General features: G+C 37.8%; 1 protein-coding gene across 5 annotated transcripts in view; it reads right to left on the bottom strand.

Annotated features, from left to right (window-relative positions):
• Hr39 (Nuclear hormone receptor FTZ-F1 beta) overlaps nt 1-20,729 on the bottom strand; it is a 29,748-nt gene that overhangs the window by 5,885 nt on the left and 3,134 nt on the right. Inside the window, exons 1-2 of one of the 5 annotated variants that reach the window (XM_044394898.2) lie at nt 19,549-19,649; nt 18,295-18,592 (exon numbers count right to left, since the gene is read on the bottom strand). The exons of 1 other annotated variant lie outside the window; for it this stretch is intronic. The gene's annotated coding sequence lies outside the window, so the exon portion shown is untranslated. Of the gene's footprint in view, nt 1-18,294; nt 18,593-19,383; nt 19,408-19,472; nt 19,650-20,729 lie in introns of those variants that run through there. 3 more of the 5 variants (XM_070213441.1, XM_070213442.1, XM_070213443.1) reach the window with 3 other exon arrangements.

The following is a 20,729-nucleotide window of genomic DNA, read 5'->3' as shown; positions in this document are numbered from 1 at the left end:
CTATGAAAATAATATTTATTTAACATTTAGGTAAAGTCACTTTTCACTTTTAAAGTAAAAAGTAATATTTTTCTACATAATATCAGAATTAATTTCACAATACTTAGAAATTACATTTTATGGAGCAATCAAAAACGAGGACGGAAGCTAACTTCAGCAAGCCGAGGTTTTAATACCCTTGCAGATTTTACGAATGAAAACTTGACTAGCATAGCAACATGAATTAATAAACAACAAAATATTTTATAATTGAAAAAAATAAAATTTTATCCCTATTGTTCCTATGGGAGCTATAGGATATAGACGCCCGATCGGCACGCGCTTTTACCCTAATAAAGGTATGCATAAAATAATAAGATTTGAAAAGTCTCATGTCAATAGCTTATATTCTGCCCGAAATATCCTGAAAAACGTCAAATTTTGACCGATTTCACCCTATTGTTCCTATGGGAGCTATAAGATATAGACGTCCGATCGGCACGCGCTTTACCCTGATCAAGGTATGCGTAAAATAATAAGATTCATGTCAAAAGCTCTTACACTGAGCGAAATATCTTAATTTTGTGAAAGCTATATCCGATTGTTCTTATGGGAGCTATAGGATATAGACGTCCGATCGGGTCGGTTTTCAAACTTGATCTGCGTACACATTAGGGTGGGTCGATTTGGGACCCCAAAAATCGTATAGGGGGAACGAAATATCAATTTCAAATTTTTATTTTAAATTTAGTAATACATCTGAGCTGACTACTATGATATTTTCCTCAAAAAAAGATGTATTTTTCAATCGCGTTTGGGGGGGGGGGGGGGTCAAGCATCATTTTAGACCATAAGTATGTTCGCCAATATGGCTTAGAATCCTTTAAAGATTACGTTCCCCTATACGATTCATCACTTTTTTCGGCCCCATACAAATCGACCCGCCCTAGTACACATGTTTTAGGACGACTGTGAAAGTTTTAAGTTGCTAGCTAACTGAGCTTGCAAACGGTATTGAAACAGGCGGACAGACGGAAGGACGGACAGACGGACATGGCTATATCGACTTCTCTATTGATCCTGATCAAGAATATATATACTTTATGGGGTCGGGTCACTGCGTTACAAACTTCTGACCAAAATTATAATACCCTCTGTAAGGGTATAAAAATGGGTACAATCAAACAAAAACAACTAGTGACGATCGCACGCTGCAAAAAGAAGAAATGTCAGCGTAACAATTTTAGAATATGAATTTATATGGTCGAATATATAATAATAATATTATATATTTTATCAGTCAAAACAGTTTACATCCAAACTTTTTTATGTTGATGGTGCGATCGTCACTCGAATTCTGGCCCCGGTATGATTCACAGTGTAGGCAAAAAGATTTGCTATTTAATTAGGATAACTACCATGCTTTTTTTTGTGTGTGTAAAAAAAATTTGAGTTATGAAAACTGGAAATACCATTCAGATGGGTACAATAATTTGTAACAGTGCAGTGCGTACCAGGTACATATGTATGAATGTATGTGTTGGACATTTGTAATGAACCCATTCGACCCCGAAGAAAATTCGTTGTACTTAGCGGAGACAACAACCCACGCAATGCACCAAGACAAAACCGAGACAGCGACAGAGACGGATAATCAGAAAAAGCCAGCCGGGAATACGAGAGAGAGAGAGCGAGAACGAGTAAGAAGCGACGCGCAGAACAAGCAAAGGACGACCTTCAAATAATGTTGAATTTTGTACGCAAACGACCTTGCATAAAACAACAACAACGACGACGACGACGGCGGCGAAGCAAACCACGAAGAAGAAGACGCAGCAACGAAGCCAGCTCCACACACCCGCACTCAGAGAACCACACACACACACAGGGTAGTACGCACACATGCGCCGGCGGCAGACAAAAGAGGGGACCGAAAGATAGAAACCGAGAGAGCGCCAGTTTTTTTCGTTGGGGTTTGGGGTTAGAGAAAGAACTGAAATACTCTTGATGGCGATGTGTCGCCTGTGTGTATGTGAGAAATTGGCACAAAAGAAAATAAACAAAATTGGTTGTACGAGTATATGGAAAAAGAAAGAGGCACAAGATTGACTCTCAGCAAAGGTTGCGTGGGTGCGCCGCCGAAGGAAGAGAGCAATGGGGGGAGGGAGTATAGAGGGGGAGGCAGAGAATGAGTGGTCAGCATTTGGATTTTGCTGATTTTCAGGGAAGTACTCATGTGCATACATATGGATGGATATGGACCTGGGCTTTTGTGGTTCTGAGGGCACTTAAGGACCGACAAATGCAGCCAACCGAGTTTCGATGATGGCTTCTCTTTTCGGCTTCTCGGTTTCCGGTTTTTGGCTTTTCTTGTTGTTGTATACTGGGGATAGCACTATACGGGTTGGGTTGTTGTTGTTGCTGAGAGGCAAAGAGCACTTTCAGTAGGAAGTTTTGTTACAGTTGGAGTTGGATGTTTAGGTGGGGTAGCCGATTGATGATGGAATGCAAATTGAAATGAATAGATGCCATCACGAAGCACTGGTCATCGAAAGCTTTGATAGAGTATATGTTTGATTTTAAATACATATGTCGAGTTCTGAAGACTCTGATATGGAGATTTAACACTTTTGCAGATATTCGGTTTAAACTAAAAACAAGAAAGGAAGCTACCTTCGGCCAGCCGAAGCTTATATACCCTTGCAGATAAAGTAATGCTTACTCGGTGCAGTTCCAGGGATTTCAGATTCAGCGTTTCTATTTATTAAATTTTGTTTTTAAGTAGTCAAGAATCAAAACGCCTACTTCCTACAAACTTACAATGAATTTTCTTATATTTGTTTGAATATTCCTATGAGAGCCTTAAGATATAGTGGTCCGATCCGGCTCGCTCCGACATATGTACTACCTGCAATAGAAAGAAGACTTTCGGGAAAGTTTCATCGCGATAGCTTTAAAACTGAGAGACTAGTTCGCATAGAAACGGACAGACGGACATGGCTAGATAGACTCGGCTATTGGTGCTGATCAAGAATATATATACTTTATGTGGTCGGAAACGTCTCCTTCACTGCGTTGCAAACATCTGACTAAAATTATAATACCCTCTACAAGGGTATAATAAACAAATATTTGATGTATTAACTAAGCCACATGGAGAAAATATCTTAAAAAACAAGGACATGGTGCAAATGTGAAAATCCGGAATACTCTAACCTTTACAATTTCTGAAAGTCCCTTAACCTGTTCTGAAAAATTAGTATTTAAATGAGATTTGTAAAAATTCTACAAAATTTTTTTGTTCAAATACCACATTATTTTATGTTAAAATTTTGAGGAAAGTTTTCGTTAGGCCGCTGCAATCAGCAATCAATATACTTAAAAGAAAACTTATTTTAGAAAATTCCTTAACAGACAAGGAAATCTTACCAATGTTACAGACAGGTAAATTTGTTTATATCAGATCATTTCTATAAACGTCCGATCTTTACGGTTTTCAAGCCACTGAAATAATGCTCAATAACCAAGTACGGCATTCCGGAACACAGAAAGTCGAGTTCAGCTCGGTTCAGAAAGTTGTATGGGGCAAGTTGAAGGCACGACAAGTCTGCTGCCCGTACACCACCCACCCATCAGCGCAGCAGGGTTAGGCTCCATGGCCCATTCCGCGTTCGCTGTCTGTCGTTTATCGATTTTTTTTATCTGGCTCTGACTTTGACAGCCCATTGAAAGCCACTTCAGCTACACGGAAAACTGCCCTCAGAGCTGTGGCAAAGGGGTTGACCTTCAAGTTTTTCTCAATTTTTCTACTCGATTTTTTTTTCGTTTCTTTCTGTTTTTGCGGAAATGTGCTCCCTTAAAATGAATATGGCGTTCTCGTCGGTCCTGTTCATGTTGGTTCGGGGTTTGTGTGGGTGGAAATTCATGTCAATAATATTCATGACATTGACATGCATTGTGGGGCACAAGCTTCGAGGGTAGAACTCCCCGTTCACCCTCTCCCTTGCGACCTCTTGCCCTTCCAGTGGGGTGGATAATATCGCTGTTGACGTCGGAGTTTGCCCACTGAATAGGAAGTTGGTTTCAATTATGCGTAACATGAAAGCGGCGAGGGTACACTTTTTATTGCAGATCCGTTTACAGCAAACGCCCCACCGAAAAACTTGGCAATGGGGGTTGGTTGGGTGCTGTAATTGGGGACGACGGCATTCCCTATTAAAAGGGGGACATTCATGACTAGAGTTGTTGTGGGTGGCTTTTCAAGCTAAATAATTTTGTTTAACTCGGAGTTGGCTAGTTGGGAAGCGTACACACAAAAAAATTTGCTTGGTAAAATTGACCAACAAAGATAGTTACGTAACTATTAAAATAGTTACGTGTATTTTGTTTTTGCTTTGGGTTTGTGTCTTTGCTAATTGTGTGTATTTTGTTGTTGTGAAATGACTATTTACTTAGTAGAATTGACAATTTTGCTGGTTGGGGCCTGTTTGACAATTATTACAGTTGATTTTACCAAGTTTTTTTTTTGTGTGTAGATCTACTGATTTTCTTTAAAAAAGTGGCAAGAATGGTGCCCTCCATTCTGGAATGATAATATTATGCGTTATTGAAATCAGTTTTTATAAAAAGCTGCTTAGTGCATACATATAGTTTTAAAGCCAAAAACAAGGGTTTATTCATGATTATTGTATTATTTCGAACGATTTTATAGCCGGGTACGTCAATAATTGGATATCCGTTACTCAGATAAAATAGGTGCGAGGGAGATGGAGAGCATATGAATTTTTTCGTTTATAAGTCAGTTTCCAAAATTATTTTAAAGATAAAGATAAAGAGTTGCACTTTTTAAATATTTTGAAACAATTTTTTTCCACATTGAATTGTTTTTTACAATTTACGCTTTATTCAAAGCGAGTAAGATTTTCAATGTTCAATTTCTAAATTAATTAAATCATCAATCTTACTAATTACACAATGCTGCTGATACTACCAGCTTGAATTGCAGAAAAGATACAAAGCACGCTCCAAAGACACACCAAAACCTGGGGCAAAAGTGCCAGCCGGAGACACAAATACAAAAAGACAGACACACCTATCGCCATTTGACAACAAAGAGCCAGGTTATGTCTATGGCCAAGCCAGCTGCGATCGGGACCGCTGCAGAGCGGGTATATTTCTACGGGCCCAACAATTGCAAATTGCATTACCTGGCAATGGGGCACCATTTTGCGAGTGTTGCGAGCTTTTTGATTAATCACCTCGACCCGGAGAGTCGACTGGCTGGCGGGGAAGGGGAAATAGACGGAGGGAGCAGCGGCAGGTCATTAGCATAATGTGCAACAGAAGTTGGTTTTTAGAAAAATGGCTAACAAATTGCAAAATTTGCGCTGCAAAAGCCAACAGGTTAGACGTGACACAGCAACGCAGCTAGAAATCTTTTATATTTTATAAGTCAAATTAACTTTACAAACATTTATAATGCTTTCCTTAAATTGAGTGGTGCAAAGTCGTAACTTACATTCGATGGTATGCATAAGAAGGCAACTGAAAGAACTTGATTTTCAACAGGTGCGTCGGGTCTCGTCTCTTGTCTGCCATCGATAAGACCACTTTTGCCTTGTAATAGCAGAAAATATAAAAATGGCGTAAAAAGCATAAAGAAAACCGGTACTAGTGCAACAACATCACTGTGAAAATATATGTATGAGTCTTTATTTCTATATACAAATGAAAAGAACCAACTAATTGAATTTATTTATTTTTAAAATTTTTCTTTCAATTTTCAATTTCAAGAACAAATCGTTTTTAAATCAAGTTTTGTTCTTAATTTTAGACCGGATATTTTTCTTAATGTAAACTTGCATATTTTCAGAGTTCTTAAAAATACAATTTTATTTGGAATTTTAGTACTTTAGATTTTAATTTTGTAACAAATACGGTTTCTTAACAAATAAATATGTTTTTGTTCTGTGCAGTATGGAATCCATACTATGGATAAAGTTTGAAAACTCAGAATTCAAAACCCACAAGCTTATTTTTATTCAGAAGACAACTTTGTCAAGCAAGCAACGGGATGACTAATCTAACGACCTAGACAAATTCCGAGAGGAGAGCCTGAGAGCCCCGAAGCTCCATCATGAATATCTCAGACATTTTCGGGGAATCGCTATGCTGCAGGTATTCATCGTCCGCATTGCAATTACTATTTACCGTTGGACAAACAGGAAATGCTATTCTTGTGCATTTTCATTTGTACAATTTTCCGCTTTATCATTCGTTTTTATTTTTGCATTGTTTGGAATGGCACACCCAGAGGGGTAAAGTAAGAGCACTCCGCGGCAGTTTTACCTATCTGAACATTAGTGCAATTCCATTTTCCGTCATCTGGGGCTTTATCAGCGAGGACCCTTCACTCCATCGCCATAATCGAGCTGTGTCGCACTATCAGTATCAACAAAAGATAACTGAAAACGGGAGTGAGGGAATTGTATTGCTCACGAAAGTTTATTTATAAATCTTGTTCTTGGTTGTATTTTTTTTTTAACTTGTTTGCAGCTGTTGACGCTTTTTCGCCAGACTCAAGGTCGTTGCGAATATTGCTTATAAATACAGGCGTATTGTTAAAAAGCAAGCAAAAACAATCGAAATAGCAGTTCCCGGATCAGCAACCAGTCAATTCGGGTATTTTACTGGATTTCTATGTTCGGTGTTACAGAAAACCTTTCAAACCAAAATCCGTTTTGTTTCATACGTTCATTTGTTGTCATAACTTTTAAAAATAAATTCAGTAAGTTGAGTTAGATTTGATAGATTGGTCTTAAAAAGTCTTTGCAACCGAAAAAAAAGAGTTACATCCTGAAACATTTTAAAAATTTAAATACCTGTGACTTTCCATTACTTTTTTTCTTTTACGGCGCTTTTATAAACTTAAAGAATTAAGAATTCAAAGAATATAGCCTATTTCCTAACCTATAATTTAAAGAATAAAGATGAGTATAATTTTGCCATTGTATATATTAGTCTTCAGTGATTAAATAGTCATTCTTTCTGACAATATACATATGTTCTATATCAGTGGATCTCTTACACTAAATACACCTTGAATCAGTGCTACGAGAAACCCTCTAGTTCCGAAAAACGAAGTTCTACGTTGGCTCAGCTCTTTCTTATGTAGAAAATAATAAATTAGCAAATTATTGCCACCTGCGGATTGTAGACTTAATGTTGACTTTAAACCTATAAAATGTATTTAACTTTTTAGTTTAAAACCTACGTTTACTTTAACGTGCAGACTAAGACTAAGAAAATATTAAAGCGTATAGGGGCACAAACTTCAGCAGCTAATCGCAAAATGCTTGTGTGGAGTAGCAGCGACATAGCTCGAAGACCGCCCACCAGCAACATGACGCACTGAAACCGTCTCGCACATTGATTTCCTTTGCCTTTTCTAAGCCCCAGCTCCAACTCCATTTGAAGTTGAGCTGAAGTTTTCAGTATTTTTTAGCTGGTCCGTTGTGGTGCTCTTGGAACTCGTTTGGGCATGATGCTGTTGCTGCTGCTGCTAGGTGGGCATGTTGCAGGTCTCGAGGTGCAGTTGCCGCTGGAGCAACTCTGAATACGACTCCGTCTTGCTCTCCCTGCGTGTGTTTAATTAATATCAAAAGCCAGCTCGGCGACGCACACGTACATAAATAAATATGTATTGTAAATATAGAAGGCAAAAAAAAAATTCAGCAATACTGGCAAGTTGTTTTGGGACAAGGTGGTTACGATCACATTCAAACAAATGCAGCTGGGCTGTTGATGCTCAACTGCAATCTACTCTGCATGCGTGTTGGCACTCGGCTATTGACCAAGTTAGATGCATCCACCGAGTTTTAGCCAAGTTGATCAATCTGCTTTTGGCAGGTTGCAATTTATAAAGTGTTTATTGTGTAATCGATAAACTGGAACGAGCCAGATCAATGGAACTTGGTGGAGCGGCATTTAAACTGTCTCGATGGGTTGAGTTTAATGAAGGGTATATTAAAATACTTGTTCTAAGATTAATGATTTATTGTATCATAATATTTATTGTAAATAATAATAATTTGTTTCATTAAGAATTGAATAATGTCAATGTTGTTTGGCAATATACAACTTGGTTGCTATCGCAAAATTGGAAAAAAGGAGAAAACCTTTTTTGTTCTTTTTCAAAAAGGCAAGAATAGTAAATATTATTTATTGAATATTTTAATATCACTGTATTAACGTATAACGTATTACCAATTTGTAGATCTAATTGTGATTATAGCATGATTAAAACAGTTGAATTATGTTTAAGAATTTTAAATTTACAATAATGGTTTTGTAACATCAAAAACTTATCAATGTACTAAAAAAAATAAAAATATAACTTATCAGTTTTTAGTAATCACCTATTATTTCAAGTATTATATAAAGAATACTTCAATTTCCCCGTTCAAAGTCCCGTTGCTCGATTCGCCTTGGCCCTGTGCCCAAAAATGCTTCCCGCCTCCCATTCTTCGTCCTCTGTCCCTCTCCCTCACCCCTCTCTGTCTCTTTCGCTCGGACGGCTGGGCTCAGTTTGTCAACAGCTGCAAGCGCGTAGCTCCCCAATCCCAATCTTCTGACTATTCTCCGCCAGCTGCAATGGTGATGGTGTGTGTGCATTTGCAGCTACCCCATCTTTGAGTTTTTCTTAACTTTACTATTACATTTTTCGGGCAAGGTCATCAGCGAGACAAAGTCAACGGCCGCCAATGACCCTTCTTTCTCTCTCTCTCTCGCTCTCTCTCTTTCCTCTTCAGCTCGTACGCTGGCTCTCCTTTCTGTTGCTTTTCTGCCTCATTTACAACTTGTTCTTCGCACAGGCAAAGGAACCATTAGGGGGGCATGGGGAGGCAGGGGGTGTGGGAAGGTGGGCAGTCAGCATGACGTGTTTTTTACTGTTCTTGGTGGCTCTGGCTCTCTGGATTCTTCTTCTCTCCTCCACTCCTTCCGCTTCTTCGTCACATTTGCTTTTGTTTGAGTCTGAGTTTTAGTTTAAGTTTGAGTTTTTTACGTCTTGGCAACAAGTCGTCGTGCCACTTCTTCTTATTTGGCCTTTCTTTTGTCCGCTTCCACTATCCACATCCACGACGACGTGTTTTGATGCTCTTTACCCCATCTTCTCCGCTTCTTTATGTTCTGTGCCTCGTGTCTGGTTCTTGATGTCTTGTTTGTCCCGCAAATGTGTGCAATGATCTCTTTCTCCCCGTTCTCGAGAGCTTATTTTTATGGTTTTTGGTCGTTGTTCTTCTTCACGGAGTTGAGTTCTTCAACCCCCCGGCCATGGGCTCCAATCGCCTTGTTCTCTACCGTTCGCGGATCATTTCTTCGCAGTGTTTTTTTAGTTGGGGTATTCTGTACTCGTATAAATATGAATTCATTTCATATTATTAACAGAAAGTTAATATATTCAAATAAATATATTTTCTATCAGCCGCAAACCATAATAATGAGGTTATGTAAATACAAATTTTTAATGAAGATTTAGATAGGCGACAAGCCTTTTTAACTTCTCTTCATTGATTTTTTTAGTGCACCAGAATATCCTTAAGATTAAAGTGACAGAACAATTGTTCAAAAATTTTTAAAAAAATTTTAAGAACCATTTTTTGGTAGGTGCGTATTTTTATGAGTTGCACCTAACCAATTTAGGTGATATACATATGTTTTAATCAACAACTAGATTGTCTTTTAGTGAGCTACAGGTCGAAAAACTTTGAAAATGTGGAATCGGTATCTCATAAGTCCTAAAACGTATTAAAAGATCAGATTAAGATCATAAGACGGTTAAAACTATATTAAAACTTTCGAAGAACCACTGTTTTTTTTAAGACCAGTTGCTTCTTTTGCGCTCTTATATAACCGTAAATTCGGTATCCTAGTCTATTCATACTTCCGTCATGGATACCTACATATTCACTTTGTGGTCTCACAACAGGGTCACCCAAGAACGTGATGGGCGTGTGCTAAAAATTCCACCAATTCAAAATGAAGCAGGTGTTTATCAAACAATATTTGCGTTATCTCTCAAATATTTGATTGATTAATTTCATTTCCCGGTGTTTTTATTACCTCTTGAGATCATCACGAGACAGTTTGGGACAATTCGAAGAAACTTACAAAGATCCCAGGGGATCCGAAAATAAATCAGACAGAAAGTCTATTACATTTTTTAAATGCTCTTAAATGATTCATTTCGCAAACAGAGAAGACCGATTTGTTGTTACTTTCGGGTATACATACTCACACTAACATCGAAATTTTATTTATGGGCGACTTTCCAAGGTCGTTGCTTGACTTTCTGTAGAGGGGAAGTATTCGCAGAGGCCGCTTCACTAAGCGATGTTCGCTTTCTGCGATTTTCAATGCCGGTCTTAGTATTTCCTTTTAGATTTGTGATAATTTCGTTTGTACACATACACTACTGGTCAAAAGAATAAGTACACACGTTACACCCTCACTTGCTAAGAGATATCTCTATAGTTATTGAGGCCAGACCTCCCAAACCTTTTTATTTGGAAAGGTTATTCTGTTCTGCAATATTTAAATAAACAATGGATACAGTAAAACCTGCCTAATCCATGTTAGCCCTACATTTGTGCGATAGGTCGGTTTTGGTGTGGTCAAAATAATAAGTACACTTGTGTTACTTATAAATTTTAAAATATTAAATCTAGAATGGGGCTACGGTTAGTATTTTATCTTAAGTTAGGATCATGTTTATAAGAAGTCTGGGCCAATTGGACGATCCAAAAAGTTTCCAAGCCTGGATTTGGTTATTTCAAAGTCATCATCCATGCTAAAATCTGATTTGCAGCTTAAAAGGAACACTTAACACTTAAGTATGGCTTGTGATTCCCTAAAATTTCCTTAAAAATACTACTCTGAATAAATAAAATCGATTTAGAAAAAAATGAGTACTTACACCGTAAAAAATAAGGAAAAAGGGGAAATAAATAAGAAAAAACCAAAGTTACATGCGGTTTTAATTAAAAAAAAAATAGTTAAATTTTAAATTCTTAATTTTTTTATTTTTATTTTGATAGTAGATAAAACGACTAAAAAAATGAGATATGTTTCATAAAGATCGGTCAACAAATTATTAAATGGCTGTTGACGATGTGCACGATAACAAAACTGCTATATCGTTAAAAACGAATTTCACACAAACTTGTATGGACGGGGAATTTGTATTTATGTATAGATATCTAGCGTTGTGCGATTCATGTAGTACGGTTTAAGTTGTTTACCGATCTTAATGAAACATATCTCATTTTTTTAGTCGTTTTATCTACTATCAAAATAAAAATAAAAAAATTAAGAATTTAAAATTTAACTATTTTTTTTTTAATTAAAACCGCATGTAACTTTGGTTTTTTCTTATTTATTTCCCCTTTTTCCTTATTTTTTACGGTGTAAGTACTCATTTTTTTCTAAATCGATTTTATTTATTCAGAGTAGTATTTTTAAGGAAATTTTAGGGAATCACAAGCCATACTTAAGTGTTAAGTGTTCCTTTTAAGCTGCAAATCAGATTTTAGCATGGATGATGACTTTGAAATAACCAAATCCAGGCTTGGAAACTTTTTGGATCGTCCAATTGGCCCAGACTTCTTATAAACATGATCCTAACTTAAGATAAAATACTAACCGTAGCCCCATTCTAGATTTAATATTTTAAAATTTATAAGTAACACAAGTGTACTTATTATTTTGACCACACCAAAACCGACCTATTGCACAAATGTAGGGCTAACATGGATTAGGCAGGTTTTACTGTATCCATTGTTTATTTAAATATTGCAGAACAGAATAACCTTTCCAAATAAAAAGGTTTGGGAGGTCTGGCCTCAATAACTATAGAGATATCTCTTAGCAAGTGAGGGTGTAACGTGTGTACTTATTCTTTTGACCAGTAGTGTACGTATACAACACTCTAATTATTTTTTCTGCGACAGTCTGTCTGATATCAACCTGTTCGACTCGCTGTCTAATGATTAAATTCGACATTTTGTTGTGTTTGTTAAGTAGAAGAAATAATTCAAAGCCCAAGTTATCTTTATAATTGCCATATTATTTAACTTTTTGTGTTGTAATAATGATATGCCTTAGATCTTAAAATTCATTTGTTTCCATCTCAAGGTCAGTATATAAAATCATACGTAAAAGAGTGGTTATTTTTATTAAAAATAAATATTGCCATTTTATTTCCAGTCGGTATCAGTACTTCTCAGAAGAACCTTATCTATATTATTGACCATTTAATAATAATAACTCAATTTGTTCTTTATACTTTGAAGTACTATCATTCTTATATTAGGATCACCGAAATCACTAAAAAGTTCTTCCAGATTTAAAGTGAAAACTGCTGCTAGGAATCGTCATACAACCGTCATATGTTTTAAAAAACATACGGCTCTCAAAAAGCTTAACTCCGAGAAAAACGAGCACTGTAGAAAAGATAGCCGAAAGAAACCTGAAGCAGGAGGAAACTCGTTTTTTGCGGCGGTTCGGGGACCATTGATGGAAAGAGAGGGTGAGTGGAACCAATCAAGCTTGCTGTGCTAAGAGGACCAAAGAAAACACAAAGTAAACGAGGGCAGAACAAAGATTCTGCGAAGTCTACGCGAAAGACCAATACCCTACAAATACAGGTGATTTATGTTAAAGTTTGCAACGGTAACTTTGTAAATTTTGATAAAGAATAGCATAGATATATTGGGAACATATATTTTTTACATTTTATTGTGGTTTAAAGTTACACTCATAGAAATTTTTACCCTAAATCGCCCTAAAAAACTTACTTTTCGCCCGTGGATTTAGAAAATCGCCCATAAATCGTATCCGCTGGCGATTCGCCCGTGTATTTAGAAAAATTTTCTAAAAAATCCCGATGCAAATTTGGTTTAATTTAGGGTGATTTTTCTTGAAATAAGAAATATTTTCCTGTTTTTAGGGTGATTTGCCCTAATATTAAGGTGTATTTTTCTAAAATTAAGGGCGAATTTTCTGTTTTTATAGGCGAATGCCCTAAAAAATTAGACAAATTAAAAAAAATCGTGTTTGAGCATGCTTAACTGAATTTGGAAAGCATGTTTTTTTTAATCGTCTATATTCTGGGAACTGGGACTGCTTTAATTAAACAACACCGGCGGAGGACACCGTTTCATATTATTGTATTGGTGTGTAGCTTATATGGGAGCCGCGTTAAGAGGGGGGCCCGATCTATACAGCACAGCCGTTAGAACTGAAAAATCATGTTTGTAAATGAATTAGGGAAATAAATATGAGGAGAAAAAACAACTTACTTTTTTTGGTCATTGCGAGAATCGAACCCACGACCTCTCGGTTTAGAGTCTAACGTCCTACCGCTGCACCACAGACCCATCGCGCAAGACGACGAACAAACTCTGCACACATCTTATTTTATTGAGGTCTACGTTATAATATGACTAAGGGCAACTAAACCGTATATTTTTTTCCTGACGACTGTGACAATTAGTCCCGTTTTCTTGCCCGCAAACACAAAGTATGCTTCTAACTCAGAACTCCCATACGTTTTTAAGGTTTAAAGACTACTTTAATTTAAAATTCGGACGAAAAAATGTCCTTGGTATTATAATGTTTACAGAAAAAAAAAAACAAAAATCAAGTTGAATCACACAGGGTTCGAACCCACAACCCCACGACCTTAGTCCTCATATAGCAAAGTTGAAAGCGCAAGTGATTAGACCGCTGGGCTACCGAATTTCACACTTTTGGAGTGATTTTTAAGGCAAATCGCCTTGTATTTAGAAAAATTTTAGAAAAAAAATTAGGGCAATTCGCCGTTGGATTTAGAAAAGGTCAAAACGAAGCAAGTCGAAAAAAATCGCCCTAAATATTAGAAAAATAGAAAAATTAACCCTAAAAAGATTTTTTTATGGTCACCTGCCTTGAGTTTATGGCAAATTTGTCATGAAAATAGAAAATTTTTCTCAGTTCAACGGCGAAAATTTTTTTAGGGCGATTTTCTAAAATGTAGAAAATTATTTTTATGAGTGTAGTAGAGAGCTTTTCTACACCCTTCCTCAAAACATTATAATCTAAAATCCCGCGAAATTCTCCGATCCCAGAACCTCGGAGGCCAGTCGATGGATCGTAGCAATACATAAGTGATTAGTCATCAGACGAAAAGTAGTTGGCGAAGCAAAAACGACAGTAAAATGGACGGAGAAGATCCCCAGAACGGTTCGAAGTTTCCTTAGCCCCGACTTTGCCAGCCTCTACGTCGCATTAGAATAGTTTCTCGGCAAACTTTATTGACTGGTTTTTTCACGGATTCACGGTAGAAACTCTCAAGCCGTCTTGCCAGTCGAGAAGCCTAGGTTGGGGCTGTAAATCGAGTTGGAGCTGAAGCCAAGATATGGGGCGTTTGTCTGGAGCCATGCGCCAATCAATTTTTATCGTTTTGCCTTAATTTGATGAGATTTTTATCGATTTCTTGTTTCCAAACCCTAGTCAAGTTGAGCCTGATCCCACCAGGCAAGCAGATCGAAGCCGGCAGCTTCTTCTTATTCATCATCGAGTTATTCTCTGTTCTTTGCATAAATTAAAATCGCTAATGGTCATAAATTTCGGCTGTTCGGGCCCTGATTGTTTTGAGCTCCTTTAGCGTTGCGTTCGGGGATTTATTAGCTGACCTTCAGCGTTATAAATAAACAAGAAAATTCCTTTTCAACTCCGCATTCTGCAGACTTTGCGCTGATTTTCTCCTTAATTAAGTGACTGACACATTCTCCCGAGTCTGTTGATATGTTATAAAGAGTCGTGAAAGATTATGTAGGTGTGGTACGGCAATTTAAATTTAAATTTCTATTTAAAATTAGTCTAAAAATGGAATGAATAAAAATTATGTGAAGAACATTTTTTTCAAAACACAGGAAAAGTATAGTAAATAAATGGGGAATCGGAAAAATAATTATTTTGAATCCAAATATTATTTATCATTGGTACATTTTCAAAAATGATCCTATAACCATTTACAACGCATTTTAAAATGGTATGCAACCATATCTGTAGTGAGATATTAAAGTATTTGAACTAAAATACAAAGTATTATATTTTATTCATTCTCTTATTTTCGGATAAAAATATTGCAGGTATTTTAATCTGCTCGATCAGCAATTTAAAACGTATCAAAGACTCTTACGTACATACATTCCTTTTCAGGTTTCAACAAAAGTTCAACTGCAGCCCAAAAATGCTTCCAATTGTTGCACAACCATCGACAACAACAACAGTAAGTTGCTGCAAATGCAACTGCAGCAGCAACAACATTTAGGCAACATGTTTTTCGTATTTTTCTATGGCCCCGCGTCACCTACCACCATCAACTGAAAAGTGCCGAGCCAAGACAAGAAATCGGGCAAAGTGATCATGTTTATATAGACACGTATAGACAAAACAAAAAAAAACGACAAAGCTAACATACAACGGCAACCGAACCAACGACTGCACAGTTATGGCAATCGGTAAAGTTGCCAGTTGCAAAAATCAAACAAAATGGCACAAAAACAGCGAGAGGGCAACGGCAACGACAACCAACTGCAACTGGCCAAAAACTGCAAGTTAAAACGAGAACCGAAGCTATGAAGTTTCGGCAAACCGGAGTGTATATACCCTGGTAGTTAAAACCGCTTAATGCAGCTAGACATTTCGTTCATCCGATATTTTATAATTTATTTTTGAGTTTCCAGAAAAATGCGATGTTTCTATTATTTCCCTATTATTTGTTTTCATTATACCCTTGCGAGTCCGTATGTCCGTCCGTCTGTTCGTCCCTCCGTCCGTCCGTATGTCTGTCCGTCCGTCCGTATGTCTGTCCGTCCGTCTGTCTGTCCGTCCGTCTGTCTGTCCGTCCGTCTGTCTGTCCGTCCGTCTGTCTGTCCGTCCGTCTGTTTAGTCTCACAGTTTTGAAGCTATCGGGCAGATACTTTCCCGATTAATTTTTATGAAAATCTGATGACTATATTATTAGCTTTGGACGATTAATATATATCAATAAATTAGTTCCTATATTTCCTATAGGAGAATAAACTAATTCTTCGTTGGTTTATTATTTTACTCTCACTGAATATTTTGAAGCATTCAATTTATTTACAATAAGAAATACTAAAGAACCGTAAGAATGGCAAGCAACTATGTTGCCAACAAATGGAGCGGTAGAAAATCTAACTTTTTTTCTCTTTCTCCTGCTCTTAGAGCCAGAATAACTTTAGCTGGGTTGTGTTCTTTTCTTCTTCAGCCTTTTCACCTGGAGTTCTTGGCGAGGTTACAGCAAGGTAAACCTGCCGCCATGTTATTGTATCTTTTGGTTGGATCTTTCGCCTTAGACAATGGAACAAAGCAAAAAGCATTCTCGATATTCTCGTAGTTCGCGAGCTAGAAAAACGAAAAAGAATTATGGTGAGGAGGTCAATGTTGCAATTGTTAACTGCTAATTAGCAGTCAGAGTCAAAGCCAGGGAGAGAATCGGGCGGACGTCGACGAGCATGTATTAATTTATGTATTGCAAGTGGGAGGAGGTGGGATGGCAAGGGGGCAACCAGTGGCGGTTGGTACACCCGAAGGCATGTTTAAGAACCGGTTAACAGCTGGCACCCAACTGACGAACGAAAAATAGTTAAGTTGTGGCAGTTCAAGATCGACATAAGATATGGCTAGACAAATTATGATCTCTGAAGGAGTCAAATGTTTTCTTAAGGAATAGTTCAGAGAGTCTCCTGGTCCATTATATTTTAAAAACCGTATTAAGGTGGACCAGATCTGCGACTTATTCATAAGTTACGACAACGAAAGCTGTAAATTAACCTTTGAGGCCCCGCACATATTTAAAAAGAGTTCAAGAATATAAACAAGCATCATACGCGGTGGACAAACCGGAGCCAATCAACTTACAAAACTCGCGGTTAACCTTCGGAAATGGCCGTTCATAAGCCCAGGTTTCAAAATGAAAAGAGTTGAAAATGCAGCCGAAGAGCAGAGTAAGAACAGCCAATAAACACAAAAACCGCAAGCCGACGCAGTCAAAATAATAATGAGCCCGACATTTAAAATGGTTTATGAGACAGCCCCTTCTGCGGCTCAGCTCCTCGAAAGCCCAAAGTTTGGCCCAACCTCAGCCTCATCAGCAGCATAGCCAGCCGCAGAATTGGCGAGTCTTCGATTTTTCTGGGTCAAGCCTCACGCGAAAGCAGAAAGAGCAAAAGACTCGGCCTCGGCACAACGAAATGTGTGGTAGAGTGGTAGAGTTCAAAACGTGCCTGGGCCATATTATTCAGAGACATGAATTGCCTTACCCAGCCAACAATCCTCCTCGGATACTCTACTCCCTGATCGAGCCCAGTCTCTGCTCTCATTTTCTTCGAATCGTTGTCGAAACAATTTCCGGTAGGCTGTACTGAGAGAAAAAAGTCACGTTACGACAAGGTCTGGATGACCGAATAAAAGTTTTTTTTCGAAAATCTGTTTATGAAAAATATAAAAATATTCCAATACCAATATTTGGAAATTTTTAATATGTATCGATTATAAAAAGTTTCTATAGGAAATATTTTAAACTTAAATTAATTATTTTAGGTTTCCTAAAGAAATGCGTTTTTGGGTTCGGGAGCTTGATCCGAGTATTATGTCCAATGAATGAGTCATCCAAGTTGGGGTCCAAATTCGGGTTCGGGTACAAAGCCTCCACCATATGAAAGTAGTTCAAGTGGCCAACGGCGCCGTTACATTTCACTGCTTATGAATTGAAGTGGCTGGTCGACCAGTCACTTCGTCAGTCACCACTGAGTCCCCTTTCCGATATTTCCGCAGATTGGGGTGTTAATTAATTTGTTTTGATTTCAGGGGCTCGAAACGTTTTTCGGTGGTGTGGGTGAAGTGCTTTTCTTGAATTGATCTACTGTGTGAACCTCGGTTCACCATACCAACCGTTGAAAAATGAAAGGAAATCGGGTATTCAAAAAGTATGCCACCAAAAATTTGTTCTCAAATCCCCCACAACAAAATTCTGTATACGCCACATATATATTAAAAAAAAAAAAACCATATTTTCATGAATAAAAAAAAATAACAAGACAAACCTTTTACTCTTAAGCTGGTCCTACTATTTTTATTTTTAAAGCATAAACCCATGAGCGAAAACCTTTTTCCATTTCTTTCAGTGCTTGGTATAGTTTAATGATTTACTTAAACTTAATTTTTAAGAAAGCGAATTGATCTTACCATTTAAAAATAAAAGTATTCCAATTGTCCCTTTTTTCAGTCTATCAAGATTTTTATGGATTTCCGTTGCTGCGTTGATAAGATTTGAAACCCAAAAGCCAGTTGGGATTTCAGTTGGTCTTGTTTGGTTGGATTCACATTTTAGTTTTGTCACATTTTACTTGAAACTTTGTTTAATTTGCATGCGTATTAATGTAATGTGTATATGACTTTTCTTGTAAACTATGTATTTTCCCGACTGGAAGCGACTCGATGGCAATCGAGGAAATTATTGCACGACAAACATTGGATTTTTCACCTGTGAATTATTAACGGTAAATTACTCATCCAGCGGCGAGGCGAGCGCACTTGTGTGGGTTAACGAGCGACGAGGAAAGGCAGCAAATTGACAATAAAATAAACAAAATGCAGCCGCGAAAAAAAGCGACGACGAAACTTGTTGGAGCTGCAAACGCGGAAACTGTTGCAAGCGAATCGAAACCAGAAAGACTTTTCTGCACACACCGTCCAATCAGAACCAACACACACACTCGCACTCGACTCTCTCCTCTCTCCCACATACACTCACACACGCACGAGTTGTTCTGCTCTGCACTTGCCTCTTTCTGCGGCTTTCTTCGAGTCTTGGGTTTTATTTTACACGACGGCGGCACTCTTGTTGCGTTTTTCCTCACCTTTCGCAGAGTTTATTGACATTTTCAGCGTTCGCTTTGTGCGCTGCTTTCTTCGTGACAGCGAGCGTGCGCTCTCTCGCTCTCGCTCACCAGTCTCTGCGCTCTCACCCTCTCCTCTCTTTCTCCTTCTCTCTGCCCCTCCCCCCGCTCAGCACACAACACTTGCTTTTTTGTTTACAATGGCACACTCACACACGCACAAAGAATAACCTTCAATTTTATCTTATTGCGCGCTCCAGTCACTCGTTATTCTTCTAGTTTGCGCGTATTAACATTTGCTTGGCTTGGCTTCTGCAGCTTAAAAACTTAATCAATGCCTTTGTGCACGGTTTGATATGCTTGTACTCTGCACTTTCCCCCACCCTCCGCCAAAAACACACACATACACACGCCCACACACGCAGCAACGAACGACCTTTGCGGTGCGAGCGAGATGACGCGACACGAAAACTCCTCCGCTCTCCCGTTCTGCTGACTGCAGAAAAAGGTTTCCGATTTATCTACCATTTATTCACGGATTTAATTACACGGCAATTGTCGGCGGCGCAAAAGCGCGAGCTGGCCACTCTTTTTCACTCACAGAACGCTCGCAGCGCATGCGATCCCACAACAGTCCACCCGCGACGAAAAAGCAAAATGTTTGTTTTGTTGACAAAAAAAGAGTGTGGTCGGGTGTGCTTTTTCTGAAAACGCAGAAAAAGGTTTCCCACTTATACACCATTTATTTGTCGTCGGCGCAAAAGCGCGAACTGGCCACTCTTTTTTATAAGAGTGTGGTGGGAATACATTTTCTAAAGATTCCATTAATGGTTGTGAACTTGGTTAGGGGTTAGCAGGGAGACGACCCATAATGGGCCATCTATATGGGAGAGGCTGTTAAGTCCACTTTTGTTAACACGCCATCTACAACCATCTAAGAACGGTCAAAAAAGTTTCACACGTTGATCAATCTTGAAATTCAAAGTTCAGGCGCAAAGACGTTACCGGCCTAGCATTGCAAATCTGGAAAAATGTAAATATAACATATTTTATAATTATAATTAAGCGTGTTTGGTTCATTTCGAAGGTAAATTTAAATTGGAGCTCGTCTTGGTGTTTTTTTGTTTGAGATTTTACGAATTAACAGTCACTAAAATGTTAAAAAGGCTACATTTCCTAAGTTCGTTGAGTTGTAGCTATGTACCTGTACGGTTTTAAATTAAAACCTAAATTGGTTGAGCAAGACAAAATATAAGTAAAATGTATAAAAACGAGGACGGAAGCTAACTTCGGCAAGCCGAAGCTTGCAGATTTTACGAATGAAAACTTGACAAAAAACAAACAAAATATTTTATAATTGAAAAAAATAAAATTGAAACATTTTTCACCCTATTGTTCCTATGGGAGCTATAGGATATAGACGCCCGATCGGCACGCGCTTTTACCCTAGTGAAGGTATGCATAAAATAATAAGATTTGGAAAGTTTCATGTCAATAGCTTATATTCTGCGCGAAATATCCTGAAAAACGTTAAATTTTTACCGATTCCACCCTATTGTTCCTATGGGAGCTATAAGGTATAGCTCACATGTTTTAGGACGACTCACTGTGGGGCGCCTAGAACAAAAAGCCCGCCAAAATGTTTTTTTTTTTTTAAGATTTTCCAAAATGTTGCAATGCAACTTTAAAAACAATTGAATTCTCTATACAAATCAAAAGGAAAGAGTGATCTGTGATGAATGGTTCTCCCAATACAGATTTATAAAGTGGATTTTTCGAAAC

The sequence above is a fragment of the Drosophila takahashii genome, chromosome 2L, assembly GCF_030179915.1.
Source record: "Drosophila takahashii strain IR98-3 E-12201 chromosome 2L, DtakHiC1v2, whole genome shotgun sequence".
Taxonomy (NCBI): domain Eukaryota; kingdom Metazoa; phylum Arthropoda; class Insecta; order Diptera; family Drosophilidae; genus Drosophila; species Drosophila takahashii.
Note: the sequence above shows the minus strand (reverse complement) of the source record. Positions and strands in the feature narration are given on the sequence as shown.